Source organism: Vicugna pacos, chromosome 15 (genome assembly GCF_048564905.1).
Source record: "Vicugna pacos chromosome 15, VicPac4, whole genome shotgun sequence".
In the NCBI taxonomy this organism is placed as follows: domain Eukaryota; kingdom Metazoa; phylum Chordata; class Mammalia; order Artiodactyla; family Camelidae; genus Vicugna; species Vicugna pacos.
This window is the reverse complement of record NC_133001.1, coordinates 5,922,919-5,946,018: the sequence shown is the minus strand read 5'-3', so window position 1 is coordinate 5,946,018 and position 23,100 is coordinate 5,922,919. Positions and strand designations below refer to the sequence as shown.

At 39.9% G+C, this 23,100-nt stretch overlaps 1 protein-coding gene and 1 non-coding gene across 2 annotated transcripts in view; both read right to left on the bottom strand.

The window, feature by feature from the left end:
• Positions 1-23,100, bottom strand: part of LOC102526173 (substance-P receptor) — a 161,352-nt gene that overhangs the window by 93,834 nt on the left and 44,418 nt on the right. The window lies entirely within an intron of this gene.
• Positions 4,673-4,775, bottom strand: LOC140686002 (U6 spliceosomal RNA). The gene has a single exon (XR_012059435.1). It is a non-coding gene; the product is annotated as a U6 spliceosomal RNA (small nuclear RNA).

Genomic DNA, 23,100 nt, shown 5'->3' with positions numbered 1-23,100 from the left:
TGTATCATCATCAATTTCCTTCATCAATGTTCTAGAGTTTTCAGACTATGGATCTTTTACCTCCTTGGTTAAGTATATTCCTAGGTGTTTTATTCTTTTTGATGCAATTTTAAATGAGATTAAAAAAATTCTCCTTCTGCTATTTTATTATTAGTGTATAGAAACACAACAGATTTATGTATATTAATCTTGTATTGCAACTTTACTGAATTATTCTATTAGTTTTTCAGTGGAGACTTAAGGGCTTTCTGTATAAAGTATCATGTCATCTGCAAATAGTGATGGTTTTACTTCTTCCCTTCCAATTTGGATTCCTTTTATTTCTTTTCTTTGTCTGATTGCTATGACTAGGACTTCAAATACTTTGTTAAACAAAAGTGGCAAGAGTGGGCATCTTTGTCTTGTTCCTAAATATAGAGGAAAAGCCATTGAATATAATGTTAACTGTGGGTTTATCATTTATAGCCTTTATTATGTTGAGGTATATTTCCTCTATACCAACTTTAATGAGAGTTTTTCTCATGAATGGATATTGAATCTTGTCAAGTGTTCTTTCTGTGTCTATTAAGATGATCATGTGATTTTAAAAATTTACTTATTTTATTGAATGAAAGTCTTTAAATTCTGTAGTGCTTTACAGTTTTCAAAAGTTTCACACACATTATTTCAAATAAATTCCATAATAATCCTTTTTTTATCTCCTATTCTTATATTGCCCCTCCCCTCTTCCCTTTCCTCATGGTGTACTCTACATCTGTGAATGTGCTTCTCTTTTGTTTTATTCACTAATTTATTGTATTTTTTAGATTCCACATACAAGTGATATCACACAGTATTTGCCTTTCTCTGACTTCTTTCACTTAGCATAATGTCCTCCAAGTCCATCCAGATTGCTTCAAATGGCAAAATTTCATTCTTTTTTATGGCTGAGTAGTATTCATGTCTCTCTCTCTCTCTCTCTCTCTCTCTGTGCGTGCGCGTGTGTGTGTGTGTACATACCACATCTTCTTTATCCATTCATCTGTTGATGGACACTTATGTTTCTCCCATATCTTGGCAATTGTAAATAACACTGCTATGAACATTGGGGTGCACATATCTTTCCAAAGTAGTGTTTCTGTTTTTTTTTTAATATATATATACACCCAGAAGTGGAATTGTTGAGTCTCATGGTAGTTTTATTTTTAGTTTTTTGAGAAATCTCCATACTGTTTTCCACAGTGACTGCACCAATGTACTTTCCCACAAATGCTGTTGGAGGGTTCCCTTTTCTCCACATCCTCGCCAACATTTGCTATTTGTGTTCTTTTTAATGATGGCCATTCTGACAATCTATTCAGTTCTTCTGCTCATTTTAAAAGATGATCATATGATTTTTAGCCTTCCTTTTGTTAATGTGCTGCATCATTTTGCTTGATTTGTGAATTCTGAAACATCCTTGCATCCCTGGAATAAATCCCACTTGATTATGGTGTATACTTTTTATATATTGTTAGATTTGGTTAGCTAATATTTTTGGGGGATTTTCACATCTATATTCATCAAAGATTTGGTTGATAATTTTATTACTTTGTAGTGTCTTTGGTTTTGGTCTTAATTTAGTTAACATTCTTATTATGAAAGTTTTGCATTTGAAGATCTGATAAGTCATTTACTTCTGTTTCATTGCTTATTTTTTAGGAGTTTTCTCTTGCACTTTCAATTAAAGCTAGTTCCTCTGTGTTTTCATTTTGCCTAACTTTCTCTACCTCTATGAATTTAAGTAACATATTTACCTATTGTGGTCTTGATAGAGTGTCCTTATTTGGGGGCATCAGTATACAGACTGTGTGTGCCCAATGCCTTTGGTGGGAGAGCTGGATTTGACATGGATACAAGTCACAACTTTCCTCAAGATGTGATTGGAGGTGAAAGGAGGTGGATCTGGAGATGGAGGGGCTAAAGCTGGAGCTGAGAGTGAACTAAGGCTTCCCCTCTCCTTAGTGGCCATCACCGCCCTATCAGGGTCAGGGTCTGATCCCAAGTTGCTGGAGCAGAAGCCCCAAGGATCAGGTCTGAGCTGGCTCTTTTCCCTTTAACTGAGTGCTTTCCCTCTCCCAGCACCAGGACTTTTGCCCTGGAGTGGCCCCCGTGAGCTGTCGGCTCCTGTTGGCCACAGAGGTCCAAGCTCTCTCCATAGCACTGCTTGTGCAGGTGTCAACAATTATTTCTCTCATTCTGCTCAGACACAGCCTTGATTCCAAGTCCCCCTCTATCTCTCACTGTGATCACTCCCCGGCCTCTGCCACCCCACCCATTGTAGAGCTGCTCTGCGGGGCAGGTGGACCTAAGTGGACTCAACTATATCAGGGTGTGACCTGTGGTAGGGCAGTCACCATCAGAGTTCTGGGATATGTCTCATGTGCTGTTTGAGTAAGCACCAACAGTAGTCACTGCCACCCCACCCAGGATCCATCCTGAGACTGGGTCACTTCTGGATCCCATGGCTGGATTTTCTCCCTGGTTGTGGCAACCTTAGATCCTGTGTCAAGGTGTGATGTGGAGTGAGTGAGGTTGGAGCCTTCACTTGGCTTGGTTGGAGCAAAACTGATGCAGCTGCAGGGAACCCGGCAGCCATTGGAGCAGTCTTCTACCCATCCTGTCCACTCTGCCTTGGGGGCAAGCCAGCGAGCATGCCCTCCTTATGAGTGGAGTTCAGCCTCCCCACTGTCTCACTGGTCCTCCAACCAGCCAAGGGGGCTTGTCTCCCCTGCATGGGACCCCAGGACTAGAGGATCCATCTATGGCTCTCGTAACTCATTCCCCTTGGTGGGTCTCTGGCCGTGTATCCTCTCTGAGTCCCCTCCCAGGGGCACAGGTCTGAACCTCATTGCTTTTCTTCCTTTCCTACTCAATTATGTGTGAATTTTTCTCACAGCCTTGGTTGTACAGGTTCTGCCAGTTTCCAGTTTGTTTCCAATTATTTTTCCACATGTAAATGTATTTTTGATGTGTTTGTGGGGGAAAGTGAGTTCCATGTCTTCCTGCTCTGCTATCTATTTTTTTTTTTAATTTTGTTTCTTTTTGGAGGAGATGGATGGGGGTAATTGAATTTTTACTTATTTGTTTAACAGAGGTACTGGGGATTGAACCTAGGGCCTTGTGCATGTTAAGCAAGAGTTTGACCACTGAACTATATTCTCCCCTTTACTCTGCCATCTTGATCTGACCCCTCATATGATCTTTATTGCAGCTACTCAATTGTGCCATCTTTCACTCAAATGCTGTAGAGTGCCCGAAGCCACAGGCAACATATAAGTGCACACATGTGGTGTCCCAGTGAAACTTCATTTATAAAAACAGAGCTGGAATGCATTTGGCCCATTGGCCATAGAATGCCTACCTCTGCATTGAACAGTCAAAGTATGAATTCAGCCTTTGAAAGGAAAAGGTAATGAAATGAGCATGGTTAAGCATTCAACATGAAATGCTTAACAAATGGAGCTGTCCAGCATCATTTTGGAATCTTCATGGCTATTATTTCCTGTAAAGTGCTCTGTTACCCAAGTATTATTGCTTATAGTTTGCCCATCAGGAAACTGAGGTACAAAGCAATTACATCATTTGCCTAAGGTCCCATTGCTAGTGAGGAGTTGGGGCAGAGCCAGGTGTCTGAACAGGTCTTTTAGGCTGGAGTTAGGGATCAGGCAAGATCTGAGTCTGAGCTGTCTGACATCAGCATGTGTAATTTTTCTGCTAAGATGAGAGTGTTAGAGGAAAATCTATGCTCTGGCTTCCATGCTGTGGCCACAAAGATATAACAATGGTTCTGGTTAGCTCTGTCTGACCCATGGGCCAAGGTGTTCTTTCCTCCCTGCTTGGTGAAGCTTTGTAAACCAGCATCATTCTATGAATTTCAGCCACAATGGGCTCCCCACCCTGCCAACATAGAGAACCAGGGACTAATGCATTCATAACTGAGTATTTCAGATCTTTCTTTCCCCCACATATAAACAAATAAATGATCAGCATTCAATATTCTAGTAACAAGGTTACTTTCCTGTTGAGCTGAAGATAAAGGATTTGAGGGGCTCCACTGGTGAAGAATTAAAAACATGAATCATAAGTTTAGTTGAGACAAAGCCAAGACACTAACATCTCATTCAGGAGAGGAAAACAGAGGCAGAGAGGCAGAGTGAGGCAGAGAGGCTAGCATTAGAAAGATCAGACATCAGGTAACACAACAGCCCTGGTCAATGACCCTCAGCAGAACGGAAATAAAAATGTAGCCCATACGTGTCTAGTTTGTTAATGGGGAGAGAAGACATATAATTCAGAAACCTGCTTTTGTTCCTTTTAAATCAACATGTTTCTGTTAAAATGGGACTTGAAGTCCCATCATAGTGAGCAGTCACTTTTTGGATACTGTAAGATTAACTCTACCTTTCTGGGCCACAGTGGAAATGGAAATACTCAATTTTACCCACCAGCCTTTGGAAGTTATAACTTGGAATTTCTCCAAGTAGCCCACTCTATTGTGTGTAGACACGCTACACACTTTACTAGGAGGAGAGAGCTGAGTGGGTGGTATGTACATGCATTCTTCCACTCAGTTCAGAAAGACCAAGGGCAAATGGAAATGAGGGTAGGATGCTAGAAGTCATAGAAAATATTTTTTATTTTTATTTTTGCCAAAATTATGGGATGCATCACCAATTTGCATGTCATCCTTGTGCAGGGCCCATGCTAATCTTCTATCATTCCAATTTCAGTATATGTGCTGGCAAAGTGAGCACTCTTGCTTGTTTTTGTTTTGCTTTATTTCAGAAAAAGAACCAAGTCAGGTAAATGTCCATCTGGAGAAATGACTTTAAAAAGTCATTATAAGAAGAAGGAAGCCCAATTTGCCTGCAAAGTTTACGGTGGCAGATTATGTCTGTGTACAGAAGCACGTGCTTAAAATGAGCAGCAGACAGAGCTGCTTTTTTTTTTTCTTTCTTTCTTTCTTTCTTGGGCACTTCCTGGCTGGTGTGTTTTAGATTCTGACAGAGAGCTCTTGGAAAAGCTGTTCCCATATTCTGCCAAATCCAATCCTGTCATCTCCCTTTTAAGATTCAACTCAGGTTGTTCCCTCAAGAAACCCTGCTCAAGACTTTTCTCTGATCATCTCCACTGAAACTAAAACACAGCTTGAAAGTATGTTGTCTAATCGCTTTGTATCTTTTTATGTGCAGAGAGACTGTTAAGCTCCTTAAGGATGAGGACCAGCACACATGCTGATTACGCATTCCTTGTGGTGTCGAGAATAATGCCAGGTTCAGAGGATGCAGGTATCACCTGAGATGTCCCTGCCTTGCCCTTCAGTGGTCCAGGTTAATTTGGCTCAAACTCTTAGTTTTGTAATCTTGGTCAAGTCCAAGGCCCTATTCATGATATGCGGGGATTCTCGTGGTCTTTCTTTTCATGGTTCCCATTATGACTACTTCCTACTTGCATAGACTATTTCCCCCCTCACTTCCCTGGATGCAAAACTCACTTAAAAATGTTGAATAGTTGGAGCACAAAGGATTTTTAGGGCAATGAAATTATTCTGCAGGATACTATAGTGGTGGCTACATGTCGTTATGTATTTGTCAAAACCCATAGAATATACAAGTCTGAACCCTAATGTCAACTATGGACTTTGGTTGATAATAATGTGTCCATGTTTGTTCATCAGTTGAACCAAATATGCCACACTGATGAGGGGTGTTGAGGGTAGGGGAGTGTATATGTGTGGGTGGGGAAGGCTATGTGAGAACTCTGTATTTTCTGCTCAGTTCTGCTGTAAACCTGAAACTGCTCTAAAAAATAAAGTCTATTAAAAGTTTTGTCCTTTATTTTATTTTTATTTCAGGGGGTAATTAGGTTTATTTATTTACTTTATTGGAGGTACTAGGGATTGAACCCAGGACCTTGTGCATGCTAAGTATGTGCTCTACCACTGAGATATACATTTCCCCTGCAAAACTCATTTCTGACTGATTCCCATACAAGTTGGTGAGTCTAGTAAGAACTAGGGATTTTGAGATCACAGGAGAGTCTCACTGAGTAACACATCATCTTGTTGATTCTCTTCTCCTCTTGGATTGCCTCAGAAGTCCCATGTCCCTCTCCCTTCAGAATGTGAGACACTGCAGTTCTTCCAGTTTGCAAATCCAAATCCACAAGGTCTCAGCAAAAACAAAGCCAACTCAAGATGGAACCCACCCTCCTTAGAAAACAGTTGGAGCTTCAAATGACAACTTTCTCCTGCTACATTAAACAGGGCTTGATGCCCCTCCAACAAGAAACCCTACTTAATAAAGGGTCTTTGCACCACTTATAAGTTTATCTGAGAGAAGAAAGCTCCAAGTTGCCACATGGGCAGAAGCTGCTGTGGATCCAGGGTACTGTGAAGGATAGCATGGGACACAGAGGTCTGTCTGAAACAACTTAAGCACATCCAGGTGTGTGGACAAGGGCATGGATCAAAAGGTCTGTATGACCCTCAGTAAACATCAACTTGTTCACATCACTCATGATCTGGAGGACTGAAGGGAGCTAGGAAAGAACAAGGGAGGGATGGTGTCATGTTATACCTTTGTCTTCAATATACAGATATTCATTGGTCCTCTATCAAGCACTCAATCAGACAGTAGAACTCCACAGATGAATGGTGTATGGGCCCTTCCCCCAAAGAACATTGATCTGTGCCAGAAATGTGTAACACCATCTCTTGTTAAAGTGACTCAATTCTTGAAGATTCTTGGATATCCTGAGAAGGTGGCTTGCCTGGTCTATCTCAATGGTCTGTTTTGCATACATCTGGGACTGTGGTCTACTTGCTAGATCAAACTCTCCGGTTTCCTGCAGCTCCACACCCCACTCTCTCTCCCCATCCCACTACGAGAGCCCAAGCCCAAGTGTCTAGCTGCTCTCTACTGTTCCGCTGGTATTTTCCAGGCCAAGGTCCAAGATATGACAGGAAGGAGAGAGGAAACATTTCTTACACTATACTTGATGCTTTCACATAAACTATTTCATTTTATTCTAATAACAACCCCATGATAACCCATTTTCATCCCTCTTTTATGGATGAGAACACTGAGGTTCAGAGTAATGACTTGCCTAAGTAACACAGTCAGGGGAGGCTAGAGGACGAGAGACTGGCTCAGCCCTAGAGTCCCCACCCTTGCTCCTATCTCCTGTCTGGCTCACCACTAAGTCCATTTAAGGTGCTGGCTCATGCTTTCTGGGTATTCAGTTGTTTTTTTTTTTTTCCAATTCCTCATGGCAATCCTTGTGCCAAGCCTGAAGTTGCCAAACATTTAAGTCTCGGGAGAAGGCTGCTATACAACAGCCCCTCGGATCCCCCAGGCTTCCTTTCTCAAGAGGACAGAAGGTTCACGGTAAGTCTGGCAAGGAAGTCTGGCATATGTTGCCAAAGTAGAAACAATGGTTCCTGCCTCACTTATAAGTTCCTCAATTAAGTCTTTGACATTCAAGTGGAAGTGGGCAAAAGCAATGAACGTGACTGAAATGAAATGAACATGAATGAATGAAAAGACAGAAACACCTGGGAGACTGGAGGCTGGAACATTTAAGAGACAGGCAAATCACTTAATCATTTGTTCATGTAGCATGTTTCTAAGTGCCTGGAACTGTGTTAGGTGCTGGGGACATAAGACAGATAAGACATGGTGCTTGCTTAAAAGGAATCCATGGCTTATTAGAGACAGCAGAGCACATGAACCAGAGAAGAGGGCAAGTTAACCGGAGAGGAGGCTACACTAACCAAAAGGGAGGGCAGGTCAACCAGAAAGGAGGGCCCACCCAGAAAGGAGCCTTGTTAAACAGAGAATGTTAAGTAGAGAACAGGTACCATTAATCCAGACTTGACAGGTCTTCAGAATCACCTCAGTTGTTTTATCAATTATATGGATTCCTGGACCCCATTTCTACCCTAATGAACTGGAATCTTCCGGAGCCATTATTTGTACTTGTTAATAAGCTCCCTAGTTGGTCCCAACAATCATGGCAGTTGAGAACAAAGCTTCATAGGCATATTATGGAGAGACCTGCACTGGATGCAGTGTGGATACCAAGGAAGGGCCTGCTGGTGCAATTCTGGGCTTCACAGAGGAGGGGATACCTGGAAGTGAGCCTTCAGAATTGCAGCAGAGCCAATAAGGCGCAAGGGTGCTGAGAAGATGGTGGGAGGAGGGCTTCCAGGTGGAAGGCTCCACGTGAGCAGAGACCCTGCAGAGGTCAGTTGGGCTGAAGCCTGGGGTGTGAGAGAGAAATAGGTTAGAGTCCAGACCAGAAGGTGAGCAAGATTCCAAGTGGCCTTGTTGATATCACCGAAGAGTTTGAATTTTACCCTCTTTGATATGGACCATCATTTAAAGATTTAAATCAGGGAGTAAAGTGATCAGCTTTCATTTCAGAAAGATTACTTTAAAACTTCTGGGACAAGATGGACATTTAAGTCTATACATTTAACTCTTCTCTTTTTCAAGTTTCCATGGAAATAGCCAAAGAAATATAAAAAAATAGAACCATCGGGAAAGGACACCTTCCTTGAACTGGAAGTGTTGACACTTTTTGCATTCACACGACTGAGCATGACTGTGTGTAGTCACTGTCTGGAAGGAAATGCTCAGCATCATGGTACTTCTTGATAGGGAAGTGCTACCATTATCCACACTGATGGGTTGTTATTATTTCTCTATTACAGATGAAGAGGCCACAGCACAGGGAAGGCTACGAGGTCCATCCGGCCCACAGCTAGAAGAAGAGCTAATGTTTGGACCCAAGGAGTCTGGCTCTAGACACTGAGCACTTATGGCATTACACTGCCTAATATGTTGTAAAAAATGTGGTGCTGGTGGTCTTCACTAACTGATGGACCAATGCCCTGAGTTCTGTGCAAATGAAGGAGTTGATCCCAGCAGTGAGTAGATGGGGTATATAAGGAGATCACTCTGACTTCCCAGCTCAGAAGGTCTTCAAACAGGGAGGCCATGGGCAGAGCACAGAGGGAGTGCTCTATTGCCAGTAATCATGGCAAGAGAGGGGGAGTGGCTCCCCATCTGCCCAGCAGTGGAACTCCCTGCGGTGAGATTGCCTTTGGTTGTAATTACTTTCCTAGATTCCATAGTTGAGGGGAATTCTAACTTGGCACAAATATTCCTAACTTTGAGCAGCAGGCCCAGGACTCCAAGGGCTGTCACTGGGACAGAAGGCATGGTTTTCATAAAGGTTCAGGAAATACAGAGGGAGCTTATGGATGGAACCCTTCCAGCCTTGAGAGGTGTGATAATTAAAATGTGGGCACATCTTATGGGGTTCCAAGATAACCGTGGACTTCACCATGGCCTGGAAGAAATCATTTAGCACATGTGCAGATGTTTCTAGCTGTAGTCTTTTCCCAGTCTTCCCAGCCAATGATACTCCTACAAACTAAAGCTGCAGATCCACCTTTTCTCTTTTTCTTAAACTTAAGAATAGAATACACATCCTCATGGTCTCTGATGGAAGCCACTGTAATTCACAACCATGAATAGGACTTTCTCAGGAAAGTTGAACAAACAGAAAAATCACCAGATATATGAAATGATTCAGTGATTTGAAAGAAGGAAATACATATGAAAGATCAGAGCAAATATTCTCTGAAGCAAGTTTATTCCAAAAAGTAAGATATGAAAAGAAACAAAATAAAATTGATTCATATTCTCAAAAAAACTTGGGATTTCAGCACCCACCCATCTAAAAGCAACAATCTGATGTCAGGAAATATTGCTCTTAAACATTTCAATTTCTAAATTAATTTAACTTTTAAAATTATACATTTATCTCATAAATTTGTAAATTCAAGTTGTAAATTTCAAATTTGCAAGTAGTAGTAATGAATAATAGATCAGATAGTGTAGAAAATCATATCAATGACTCAAAAGTTCAGTTTAAGAAATTTCCCCAAAATCCAGAAGCAAGACAAAACAAATATAATACATAAAAAATAGTAAGAGATATGAAGGGATAGGTTTAGGAGATAAAATACAGTGTTAATAGGAACTCTAGAGGGAGAAGCAATAATTAATAAATTTAACATGTAGTCCCCTGAGCTAAATAAAAATTTAAGTTGAGCTAAATAAAAATTTAAGTTCTTAAATAGGCTCTTTCCAAAAAAAAAATTACTGCAAAGGCAATTCAGTATTAGAAACTCTATTAACATCATCTATCAGATGATTAGAACAAAGGAGAAAACTATCATTTTATATATAAAGATATAATTACAAGACATTTAATAAAAATTAACATCATTTACTAACGTAAAATAGAAATAGAATGATATGCCACCAATAAAATAAAGTATATACATGTATTTAATTTAGTGGTGAAATGATACTAAGCTTTACGATGAAATACTGAAGTAGCCTAATGACCACTATTGCCAGTGGTAATATTGCTTTAGGGGAGCTAGCCAATGCAATTAAGATGAGAAAAGGAGTAAGAGGCATAAAGAACATAAAATAAGAGAAAACTATCATTATGTGCAGATAGTAGTCTATCTGCAAAACCAAAAAGAATCAACTGAAAAACAGATAAAACTAATCTGAGATTTCAGAAGCTGGCTTCAAAACAAATGTGTAAAGACAATAGCTTTCTTACATACTAGCATAGCCATTTATAAAACATAATGGAAACCAAATCATATCACAGTAGTCATGAAACTATGTAATATTCAGAAATAACACTTATTGAATTATGTGAAATCTATATGAAGGAAACTACTAAATATTCCTTTACTAGAAAAAAAAAGGAAACTTAAATTCATGTAAGAGATTGGTAGCAGAGATTTGGGAGTTACCACTTTGAAGTTAATGGTTGCAGATTCCCTAGGAGAGTGTGGAGCACAAAGAGGAAAGGGCCAAAGAGGACCAACATTCATAATGTGTCTGGGGACAGAGGTGCCAGTAAATGAGGTTGAGACGGTGTGTTTTAAGATAGAGGAGGAAAACCAGGAGGGAACAGCATCACAGAGACCAAAGAAGACTGCCTTTAAGAAGTAGGGAGTATTCCACGTGCTCATTTGTTACAGAAGCACTGGCAAGATAAAAATAGAAGAGTCCATGATATTTGGCTTCTAGGAGATTGCTGATCACCATGGCAAGGGTAATTTTAGTGGAACTGGAGAGTGCCAAGTTTGGGGTGAGGATCTTCGAATTTCTTGTGATGCTAATAACCATGGAGGAGACAGTACACATGCGACCCACCAGTTACTATGTGAAATCAACAAACCCCAGTGACTCGTGATTTCCTCATCTACAAAGTAGGGTAGCAGTTGCCAAAAAAGTGTGATAATGACTGTGAAATGTTTTATAAACCATAAGCCACTATATAAACAGATGGTGTTGTTTTTAGTTCTGGCCCACTTCCAGGCAATATGTTAACAAACAATTTGTTAAAATGATGGCCCTGAGATAATGTCCCTAAAATATTTCCCCATCACTTCCTCTGTAGTACCAGTTTTTCATCCCCAGGCAGGTTCTGCAGGCTTGTTAATACAGAGACATGATCTGCTCTGTGTTTGTGTTTTTGACGCAAGCAAACTAAGCTGCCAGGGAAACCAACCAATCTGAAACGTTTTGCAATGCCCTGCATTGTCTCAGCCATCAACTGGAGACCAGAATTCCAGTTTCAAGCAAAGTGAGGTGGCAGAGTGTTTTCCTGTGTGTAAGTAGACACTAGCTCTTAAATAAATATTGTGTTCCTTCCCAGAACTTAGCTGGAAGCCCCCCCACCTCAGCAAACATAACTGTGGGATGCTTGGCACATGACCCAAAACAGCTGACATTTCAATTGTCCTTGGCCTCTATTGTTGAGATTTCAAATGGTCACAGTACTGACATTTCTTTAAATCTTTGGTGGGAACATTTCAGTGACAAGGGTCCAGTGGTAATAACATAATGGGCTTAGCCCCACATTCATTCCTTCTTTCTTCTATCCCTACAAAGTATATTTGTTAAGCATCTATGAAATATCAGGCACTGCCAGGGGTAAGGTTCACAGAGATGGATGACACTGAGTTGCTTTTAAGAGCTTGGGGTTTAGTGAAAAAAAAAAAAAAAGAAAGAAACATGATAGCATTGAATTACAATACAGTGAGAACTTTAATAAATGTGTGCTCGAAGGGCTATGGGAACCCTGAAAAATGAGCATCCAGGCTGTCATTTCAGCCAAAAGGCCATGGGTTGAAATGTCAGAAGTCTCACTCTTAACTCTGAAAACATCAAGCTTAGCAGTTGGTACACACTAGGTGTTCAATTAATGCTTGATACACAATTGATGAATACCACTAAACATGACTTTAGATCGTAGCGCTCCTAATCAATCAAATTCTATTCCCACTGGTGTAAGTCACTTCTAAGGGGATAGTGACATGCTCCCTGGGACAGCAGACTACACACTCCATCACTCAGCTGATGGACCAATGGCTATTAAATCCTAAAGAAAGATGCGACTAAGACCTCTTGAAAGGGTTGTTTTAGGCAAAAGTTGAGCAGCAGAGAAGACTGGGAATGACACAATTGTCGCAATCACCTTGATTGAATCTAGTGAGACACCCTGGCATAGCATGGAAACAGAAGTTGACAGGAATCTTCTGATGTCATACATACCTCAGTGGGGCATTATGAAAGATTGCCGATAGGAAAGCTTGTCCTGACACTGAAATGTGGTAACACAACCAGGCAAGTTTCTCCCTTCTGAGGGTCACAGACCCTATCTGTCAAATACCAGGGTTGGCTGGCTGCGCTCTGAAGTCTCTTCCAGATCTAAAGACCTAGGATTCATTTTTAGAATCAGAACAAAAACTATTAAAACAAAACTCTTAATTCTTAAGAGTAAGTGTGTGCCACTGGGGGAGAAGCAACGGCAAGAATCCTGAAGTTCACACAACACCGTCCCCATTCCCTTCCATGTGGTTGTTAACCCTTTGAATTTATCAGGGCAGAAGATCTGGGCAGGGAGCAAAACAGAGGAGACAGTTTTAACTTCTATGGGCAAGAATCTGTCTCCTTGCACTCAACGTTCTCTCTCCTACTTATGCTAATTATAGGTCATGGGCATCATATGAATACTCTAATCAGACTCATTCAACTTTTTACTGAATTGGCTGACTGTAAACAGTTTTATTCAGGGTGTTGTACACAGAAAATGCCTGGGGTGGTCCCTGCTACATAAGGACATTGTCAGCCTTGGTAAAGGACTATCCTGGCTGCAGGATTTCAGAAAAGGCTAAGCTTGCTGGTTAACTAAAGGACAGCAGTTAATTGAAGGTGGAGACTGGCTGTGCAGAACACGAGCTCCCTTGGGTGCCCCTCCTAGTGCCCAAAATGGTGGTTGACCCATAGGAAGTCTAAGCCTGGCCTTGCCTTCCTTCTGGGCTCCTGGCTTCCCCTTGGATTCCAACAATCAGTGTCACACTATTGCTGATGAGGTATGAACATCCTGTTCCTGAAACCCTCCGACAACACTGCCGAAGAGCCCACTGGGGAGGAGTTAGACCCTCCAGGCTGAGCATGACATGAGGGAGGACTGTGTTGCTGAAGCTGCCTGCTCTGGGAGATTTCAGACTGAAAGATTGGCCCCAGGGGGAGAATCAGCCTAACCAAAAACACTGGGGTAATTCAGGATCAAAGCCAGCACCAGCTGAGTGAAAAAAAGTCCAGCCTGTTAGCCACCCAGCCTTGGTCCTTCTCCAAAACAGGGTTTCCCACCTTTTCTTTCCTTTTCATCAACTGTGGCCAGAGGCCACTGCAGGGAAGCAAAACTTGCGACTCCAAAATATCTCTGGCATGCAGATTATTTTGACCTGAAAATATTCAAGCCCCAAAAGAGTAAGTAAGAAACTCTGCCTGTCCCCCTAGCTGCCTAAAATCATGTAGACAGAGGACCTGTTCCAGGAAAGGGGCTCTCACCATAGATCACTATGCTATGAACTAAGTGTATGGACAGGGAGGAACCTAGCAAAGCCTGTTAAAATTCCTCTCTGTGTCCCATTACCTCTGCATGGCCCAGCAAACATCTGTTTATCAAACACTTGCTTTTCCATCTCCATGGCCTTCCACCCCTTTGATGCCCCAGACCACCTTCCCTCTCTCAACGTTCTCTTTTGTTTCTAGCTGAAGATGGTATGAAGGTGAGGGTTTTGGCCATGTTGCAAGTTCCTCAATTCTCCTGGGTCTCTCCCATATACATATGTTATTAAACTTCTGTCAATTTAGTTCTTAGACCAGACAGAACAGCCTTGAAGAGTAGCAGAAAGTTTCTTCCTCCCGAGTACTCTAAATTGTCTTCTGTTCTCTGGTCTTCTTGCTCCAGTTTCTCCCTGTCCATCCACCCTGCATCCCTTACTGACAGAGGAGTCCCCCTGGCCACTCTCCAAAGCACGGCTCGGCTCCTCTGGTGACCCCATCACCACTTCTGGCCCACTCTGTGCTGCTGGCTTCAGAGGCCACATCCAGTCCACTTCCCAGCTCAGTCACAGTGGCCTGAGGAAACTCCCCTCTACTCCAGAAGTCATATGCTTTCCCCCTTCCTTTGCTCCCAGAAATTCATACCAAGCATGGTCCTCCTGGCCTCCATACCAAAGGAAAGGCCCACTAAACACAACTTACCTTGTTTATGTTGGAAAACATCTTGTCTTCCATTTAAAACATAACCAAATCGTCAGGAACTCTCCTTAAGACCTACTGTTGTCCATCCTGCCCTTGGCTCTCAGGGATGCTCTCTCCATTTTTTTTTTTTCAATATTGAAGTATAGTCAGTTACAATGTGTGAATTCCTGCTGTACAGCATAATGTCCCAGTGATGCATATAGATGCGTATATTGGTTTTCATGTTCTTTTTCATCAAAGATAAAATTGAATTACAAGATAAAATAAAATTATTACAAGATATTGAATATAGTTCCTTGTGCTGTACAGAAGAAACAGATTTCAGTTCCTAACAAATCTTAATTCTCCTCAGTGCTAAGATGTCTTTCATTGCCCTCTCTCCTGGTATGGCCTGACAAACCTCATTTGGCTTTAACTTCCTCTTCTACCTTCATTTCATCTTTCTGTCTTTCCCTTCTTTTCCCTTCCCTCCCCCCATCTCCCCTTCTTTTTGCTTACACACCCTTCTTTCCCTTTTCTCTCCTCTCTCTGTCTCTGTCTAGTGTTATTAGCTCCATATATCTCCCATCCCCATCAACACAACACAGACTTGGCAGCCCAGGCAAAAGCTGCCAAGAAGTGACCCCTGTATTCCCCACTCCAGGATTTTGAAAGTAGCACCCAGGAATGGTGCCAGTTGGGAAGGCTGTGCTTAAGGGGAAGAAGGGAGGTCACACCAACCTGATTATTATTTTTCTGAATTTTAATTATATATATTTACATGTATGGCTGTATCAAGGGATCAAGCCTGAATAAACATCTTTTTAACCCCCCCAACAACAAAAAATATCTAGCCCAGCTCATTTGTGGAAGGTTCTACTCCTTTCTTAGAGGTCACCATATCCTGTTCTTTTGGGTCACATAGCTCCAATACACATAGATAAGGTCAAGACCATCACCTTCCTGCCTTAGAAAATCACGTTACCCTCCCTTATCATATCTCGTGTGAAGCCACATTTAAATGTTATCATAGTCACATGGCTGGAGAAAGAGCTTTGAAAAGAAGAGCAGTCACAAATTGTGTCAAAAGACACAGAAACCTTTAGAATAATAAAGACAGAGAAGAGATAATATGATTACTGGAGACCTCCAAAAACAAGTCAAGGTGATTTAAAATATATTCTATAATTCTAACTCAAGATCATCAAATTATAGCCTATAAGCTAAATCTGGCATGCTGTCTGTTCTTTTTAAATGGCCTATGGGCAAAGAACGGGTTTTACATTTTTAAATGCCTGATAGAAAATAAAAAGGAGAATATTTTGTAATGTGAAATTTCTATGGCATTCAAATCTGTGTCCATAAATTAAATTCTCCTGGAATACAACCATACTTATTTATAGATTGTGTATGACTGTATTCATGCTGCAATGGAAGAGTTGAGTAGTTGAGACATAAGGTAGTTGCAACATTTATGGCCCATAAAGCCTAAAATACTCACTATCTGACTGTAATGGGTTAAATGGTGGTCCCCCAAAAAAGATATCCAGCCCTATGAATGTTACCTGATTTGAAAAAGGAGTCTTTGCAGATAAAATTAACAGTAGCCAAGACATGGAAACAACCTAAATGTCCATCAACAGATGACTGGATAAGAAATTGTGGTATATTTATACAATGGAATACTACTCAGCAATAAAAATGATAAAATAATGCCATTTGCAGCAACATGGATGGTCCTGGAGAATGCCATTCTAAGTGAAGTAAGCCAGAAAGGGAAAGACAAATACCTTATGATATCACTTACATATGGAATCTAAAAAAAAAAAAAAAAGACAAATGAACTTATTTACAAAAAAGAAACAGACTCACAGACATAGAAAACAAACTTATGGTTACCAGAGGGGAAAGGGGTGGAAGGGATGAACTGGCAATTCGAGATCTGCAGATACTGACTAATATATATAAAATAGATAAACAAGTTTATACTATATAGCACAGGGAATTATATCCAATATCTTGTAGTAGCTTATGGTGAAAAAGAATATGAAGATGAATATATGTATTCATTCTGCTGTACACCAGAAATTGACAAAACATTGTAAACTGACTATACCTCAATAAAAAAATACTAGAAAAAAAATCAATTAGCTTGAAAAAAATAATTAAGGGTCTTGAGATGAGATCATTCTAGATTTATCAGGGTTGTCCTCAAATCCAATGACAAGTGTTCTTGTAAGAGACAGAAGAGGGGATGACACACACAGACACAGAGGAGAAAGCCATGTAACAGTGGAAGCAGAAATTAAAATTACATAGTTATAAACCAAGAAATTCTTGGAACCGCCAGAAGCTGGAAGAGGCAAGTAAGGATTTTCTCCTAGAATCTTTGGAGGAAATACAGATCTGCTAATGTTTTGATTTTGCCCTTCTGATTCCCAGAACTGTGAGAAAATAATATTCTGTTGTCTTAAGCCACCCAGTTGGTGGTAAATTGTTAAAAACTAGGAAACCTATACATTGACCTTTTCCAGAAAGTTTGCCAACCTCTGTTCTAATTTGTATTTTTATATTGTATTTTGTTATGTTCATTCATGTTTAGTTTGAGGACGTAAAGAGATAATGCACTTGTAAGCATACATTGCATTTCTATTAAGTTGAATAAGAAAATGAGAAAGCCTTTGTGAGTCCACAGGGTGAAGTTGACACCTCTCTCTCTCGTGGTGGGGGTGGGGGTGGGGGGGCTGGTTGCTCCATCCATCTCTCAAGGGACTCATCTCTCCAGTGCATCCCAGCCACTGCCCTGGATCAATGGCGACTAGAAAAAGAAGCTGGAAGGGATTGGCACCTCAGCTGTTATTCAAGTTTGTGGTGGTGGTAGAATGGTGGTTGGGGAAGTATTGGGAAAGAAAGCAAAGGAGGAAAGGATGCTAACTTGGAACTGGTAACTGAGACACAGAGGAAGTCTAGACCCCACTCCACCAAGTCTGAACAAGTCACCTTTCCTTCCTTTCCCTTTGTACCACCTGCTCACTGTACTTCCCTCATCCATCCATGGAAGCAAGGGTCACATGGCTACTTAATTAGGTACCCACATTTCTCCTCCTCACTCTCCCAACTGAAAGGACTCAGGTGAGGAAAGGACCTACTAAGACAAGAGTCTGACTTTAGTGGGATCAGAGAAGGAACTGGCGAGAGCCAGCAAAGGAGGGCTACACTCACCTGGTTCCCCACCTGTTCATGTCCAGCACTGCCTTAAAAGGGCAGATAAGTAGCCCAGGCAGCTCCCAAACTGCCCTGGGCCAGGACCATGCCAAGTGGCATCAATGGGAAGCCCCACCCCACCCTAGGGCACAGGCACAGGGATGCACTGCCCTCACACTGAAGCGAAACTGTCCCTCCAAAAAAAAAAATTTATGAATATATTAATTTTATACAGGAAAAGGTTGATAATTTAAGAGGTGAAAAATTTAAATATTTCATTTTGTTCTCTCAGTTCTGGTTACTGACTGTCATCAGGAAGATGTGGGAATTATTGAGAGAGAGTTATTGAGAGCGAATTCACAACAGGGAAGCAATTTCTGGTGTTTCTACCTAGAGACAGGAAGTAAGAGCATTCTGAGTCCAAGTTCCCATGGAAATGAGCTTTTAGTTCAGAGCTGGTTTCTCAACCATGAGCATAAGTACATATCGATTTATACAATTCTCATTATAACCTTATGAGTTATGTCTAAATCTAAAATGGAGACCTAGCTATGTTGAGCATTTATCTAAGATCATAGAGATAGTTGAAGACAGAAAATAGCAGGTTCTAACTAGGACTCAGGTTGGTTCTCCAACACTTCTCACTACTTTGGGATCTAATTCACTTTTTTTTTCATGTTGTTGAGTCTTCTTTTTAAATTTTCTATTGAAGTATAGTCAGTTACAGTGTGTCAACCTCTGGTGTATAACATAATGTTCCAGTCATACATATAACATGCATATATTTGTTTTCATATTCTTTTTAATTAACGGTTATTATAAGATATTGAATATAGTTCCTTGTGCTATACAGAAGAAATTTGTATTTTATCTATTTTTCTATTTAGTAAATATTTGCAAATCTTGTACTCCCAAATTTATCCCTTCCTACCCGCTTTCCCCCTGGTAACTATAAGATTGTTTATTATGTCTGCAAGTCTGTTTTTGTTTTATAGATTAGTTCATTAGTGTCTTTTTTCTTTTTTCTTTTTTTGATTCCACATATGAGTGACATGATACACTTTCTCTGTCTTACTTCACTTAGAATGACAATCTCCAGGCCCATCCATGTTGCTGCAAATGGCATTATTATATTCCTTTTTTTTAATGGCTGAGTAATTTTCCATTGTAAAAATATACCACAACTTTTTAATCCAGTCATCTATTGTTGGACATTAAAGATGTTTCATATCTTGGCTATTGTAAATAGTGCTGCTAAGAACATTGGGGTGCATGTATCTTTTTAAATTAGAGTTCTCTCTGGATATATACCCAGGAGTGGGACTGCTGGGTCATATGGTAAATCTATTTTCAGTTTTTTGAGGAATCTCCATACTGTTTTCCACAGTAGCTGCACCAAACTGCTTTCCTACCAACAGTGTAGGAGGGTTCCTTTTTCTCCACACTCTCTCCAGCATTTGTCATTTGTGGACTTTTGAATGATGGCGATTCTGACTGGTGTGAGGTGATACCTAACTATAGTTTTGATTTGCATTTCTCTGATAATTAGCGATATTGAGCATTTTTTCATTTGCCTATTGGCCATTTGCATGCCTTCACTGGAGAATTGCTTGTTTAGGTCCTCTGTCAATTTTTGTATTGGGTTGTTTCTTTTTTTTGTTATTAATCTTTATGAGCTGTTTATATATCCTGGAAATTAAACCTTTGTCAGTCGCATCATTTGCGAATATTTTCTCCCATTCCATAGATTGTCATTTTTTTTTCTTTTTTGCTTATAGTTTCTTTTGCTAGGTAAAAGCTTGTAAGTTTAATTAGGTCCAATTTGTTAATTTTTGCTTTTATTTCTATTGCCTGGATAGACTACTCTAGGAGAACATTGCTAAGATTTATGTCAGAGAAGAGTTTTATCATGTCTTGTCTTATATTTAAGACTTCAAGCCTTTTTGAGTTTGTATATGGTGTGAAGGAGTGTTCTAATTTCATTGATTTACATGCGGCTGTCCAGTTTTCCCAACACCACTTGCTGAAGAGACTTTTCTCCATTCTACATTCTTGCTCCTTTTGTTGAAGATTAATTGACAGTAGGTCTGTGGGTTTATTTCTGGGCTCTCTCTTCTGTTTCATTGTCTGTTTTTGTGCTAGTACCATGCTGTTTTGATTACTGTAGCTCTGTAGTATTGTCTGAAGCCTGGGAGGGTTATTCCTCCAGCTTCATTCTTTTTTCTTCAGTATTACTAATTCACTTTAGGTTAATGTCTTTGAGATCCTCAGGTGGGTAAAGGCCTAGGCATTTATGGGGAAAGCATTATTCCAGATAACTACTGAATCAGTATAATTTTGATTAGACAAAGTAGACATGGAGAGATTTCCAAGTTTTCCTAACTCTCTTTTACTCTCTGCCCTTTTCCTGGGTAGAGTATGCATACTGTGTATTCCCAGGGTCTGACTTAACAAAAGGGATTACTATAAGAAGTAGCAAAAGGACAGCTATTTTTAAAGATAAAATAAGTACTTAATTAGATCAATAGGAAAAAAAAAAGGAAATAGTTCTAAGAGGGAGTCTCTAACCCAGGCATCAAGCAAAGCTCTAAACTTAGAATCTCTTAGTTTTTAACAGCAGGGGTAAAAGTTGTTTGTGTCAGCTTTGGGTGAGTGTCACATATTTTCATCTATTAATTTTTGTTGAAATGCCTGTTGAGCAACACAGGAAGACAGCTGACTGCAACATAATTTAATTTGGCAGCTGAGTCCTGAAGCTGAGTATTCCTCAAATTAGCATGCCAGAGGGTAGCAGAGGATAGCAGAACTGAAAAGAAGAACTTGTGGTCTGTGAGATGCTCAATATGTGGCAATTTAGTGAGAGTTGAGCCTCTGCTCTGAATTCAGATGGTCCCATGTCCCAGTCCTGGTTCTGCATCTGACCAGCTTTGTCAATTCTGGCAAGTTATGTCAATCTCAGAGCATCAGTTTCTTCATTTGTAAAATAGAGATAGTAACTGCACCTCTAAGGGTGTTATACTAAGTGCTTCAGACATATCTCTTTCTGCTCTTAAAATAACCATCAGCTGATAAAACAATTTTTTATTAGTAATTTTTTATTTTTTGGCTATATCAAGCAGCTAATTTGGTTGGAAAAGCCAAGGAACAGGAGACCTGATTTCCAGTCCAGCTTAGATACTAACTAATTCTAGACCTGTAAGGATTCAGAAAGCAGACCCCAAACAATATGCCTTCCGTAGTTACATCATTTAAAATATTAAATACTTAGGCCAGCTGAAGCACAAATCAAAGTAAAGAATTCAGATGGGGAAGGTGTGTTATAAAAGATCCACTGGTAAGTATTGAACCCAGTTAAATCTAAATAATTGTTTGTTGCATTATCTTTTTATTTAAAAATTTTTATTTAAAAATTCAACTCTAAGAAAGTCTTCCCTCAGTGACATGCCAGGAAAGAAAAAAAATTTCTATTAGCCGAAGTTCTGAAGACCCTTGGAAACAGGAAAAAGGAAAAAGGTGATAGGACGTTCTATAAAGCTATGTCTAGCACAAACCCTTCCCTTGAAAACATGGAGCATTCCTATGGGAGAAAGAGAAGCCAGCATAGATCTAAATTCTAGAATAACTGGAGCCATTGTGCTACATCTTTCCTGTTTTCTTGCACCAATTCTGGGACTATTATTACCCACAATGCTATGTGACTAGGAGTGCCTACATCTAAGAGGGTCAGGTTGGCAGCTGGAAGGAGTTGAGCCTGATAGAGTTGTGGGACATCCTGGGAGTTCTGTTGAACACTGGAGGAACGGTCTACTGAGAAGTTACTGTGTAGCAAACAATCCTATCATTCACTGGGTCAGGTAAGCAAAGAACTAGAAAGAATGTCTGACTACATAGAAACCATTTTCGTGATAAAAAAAGATAAATAGGCAGTAGGACTAGGTGTCTCCTCCTGGCAATATATTCACACCAAATGAAAGACTTCAAAACACTAAAAAAAAATAAATTAAAAAAAAGGCTAGAAAGAATTAATATCTAATAAGACTTGATCTGAAGATCAGAAATGTGAATCTTAGTGAGGGGAAGGTATAGCTCAAGTGGTAGAGCACATGCTTAGCATGTACAAAGTCCTGGGTTCAATCCCCAGTACCCCCTCTAAAAATAAGTAAACTGAATTACCTCCCCACTCCCCCCAGAAAAAACATAAATAAATAAATAAAAGAAATGAGAATCTTATCAGCAATTATGTGGACAGTGAGGGAAACCGAGTTTTAAAAATATGGCATTTACAGTAAAACTTAGCCTGAGAAAATCTTTCCACATTAAAGGATGAGTAAATAGAAAAAAATATTAACTTAGAGCCAATGAATTATGACTGTATATTATAAAAGGTGGAGGAAATGCTCAAAGAGCAGCAGAAGATAGTTTTGAAAGAAAAAAGACTTACTGTAGTCTCCAGAAATAAATTTTATAGCACAGTTGCTTTGGAACAGTTTAAAAACTCTTCAGTATAACATCAACTCTGTGAAACAGAAAAAAGATGAGATCAAAGGAATACAAGCTGAAATTAAAAAAAAAATTAGCCCCCTAAAAAAGGAGGGGGCATGAATGCTATTGCTGACTGAGTTGATTGAGATGAGAAACAGTTTTGAAGAGTTAAAAGTGTGGTAACAGAAGTAAATCCAGCATTAGAGTCAATAAATTGCAGAAAAGCAAATTAGAAATGAATGAACCAGCTTTAGAATTTGTTCCGGAATGAAAAGGAAAAGGACAAACAAAATAAAAATAATGAGGAAATTAGAGTTCTTGAACAGGAGAATTAAATAATTTGAACAGAAGGTATGACTTTAGGCATAGAAGAAAAATGTTCCTGAATTGAGTAAACATCTAGGGCTGCTTATAATAAGCAAAAATCAATGTATGTGAGAGAGGACTATGTGCTTAGAGATATTATTATATATATATATATTTTTTCTTATTTCAAGAGTTAAGAAAGAATTCTACCAGCCATACAAGAAGATACACATTTGGCCTACAGAAAAACAATTAGGCTAGTCTCATAAGTCTTTTCCTATTATAATTCCAGAAAATAAAGGAGCCATATTTATAAAACTATGGAAGGAGAAACCTTATTGTCTGGAATTGTCTGCCTAAGTTATTAGTAATGTGTTAAGGCAACAGAAAGACTATCTCAGGAATATAAGAGCTCAGAAAATATATCAACCATAAGTTCCTTGAAAAT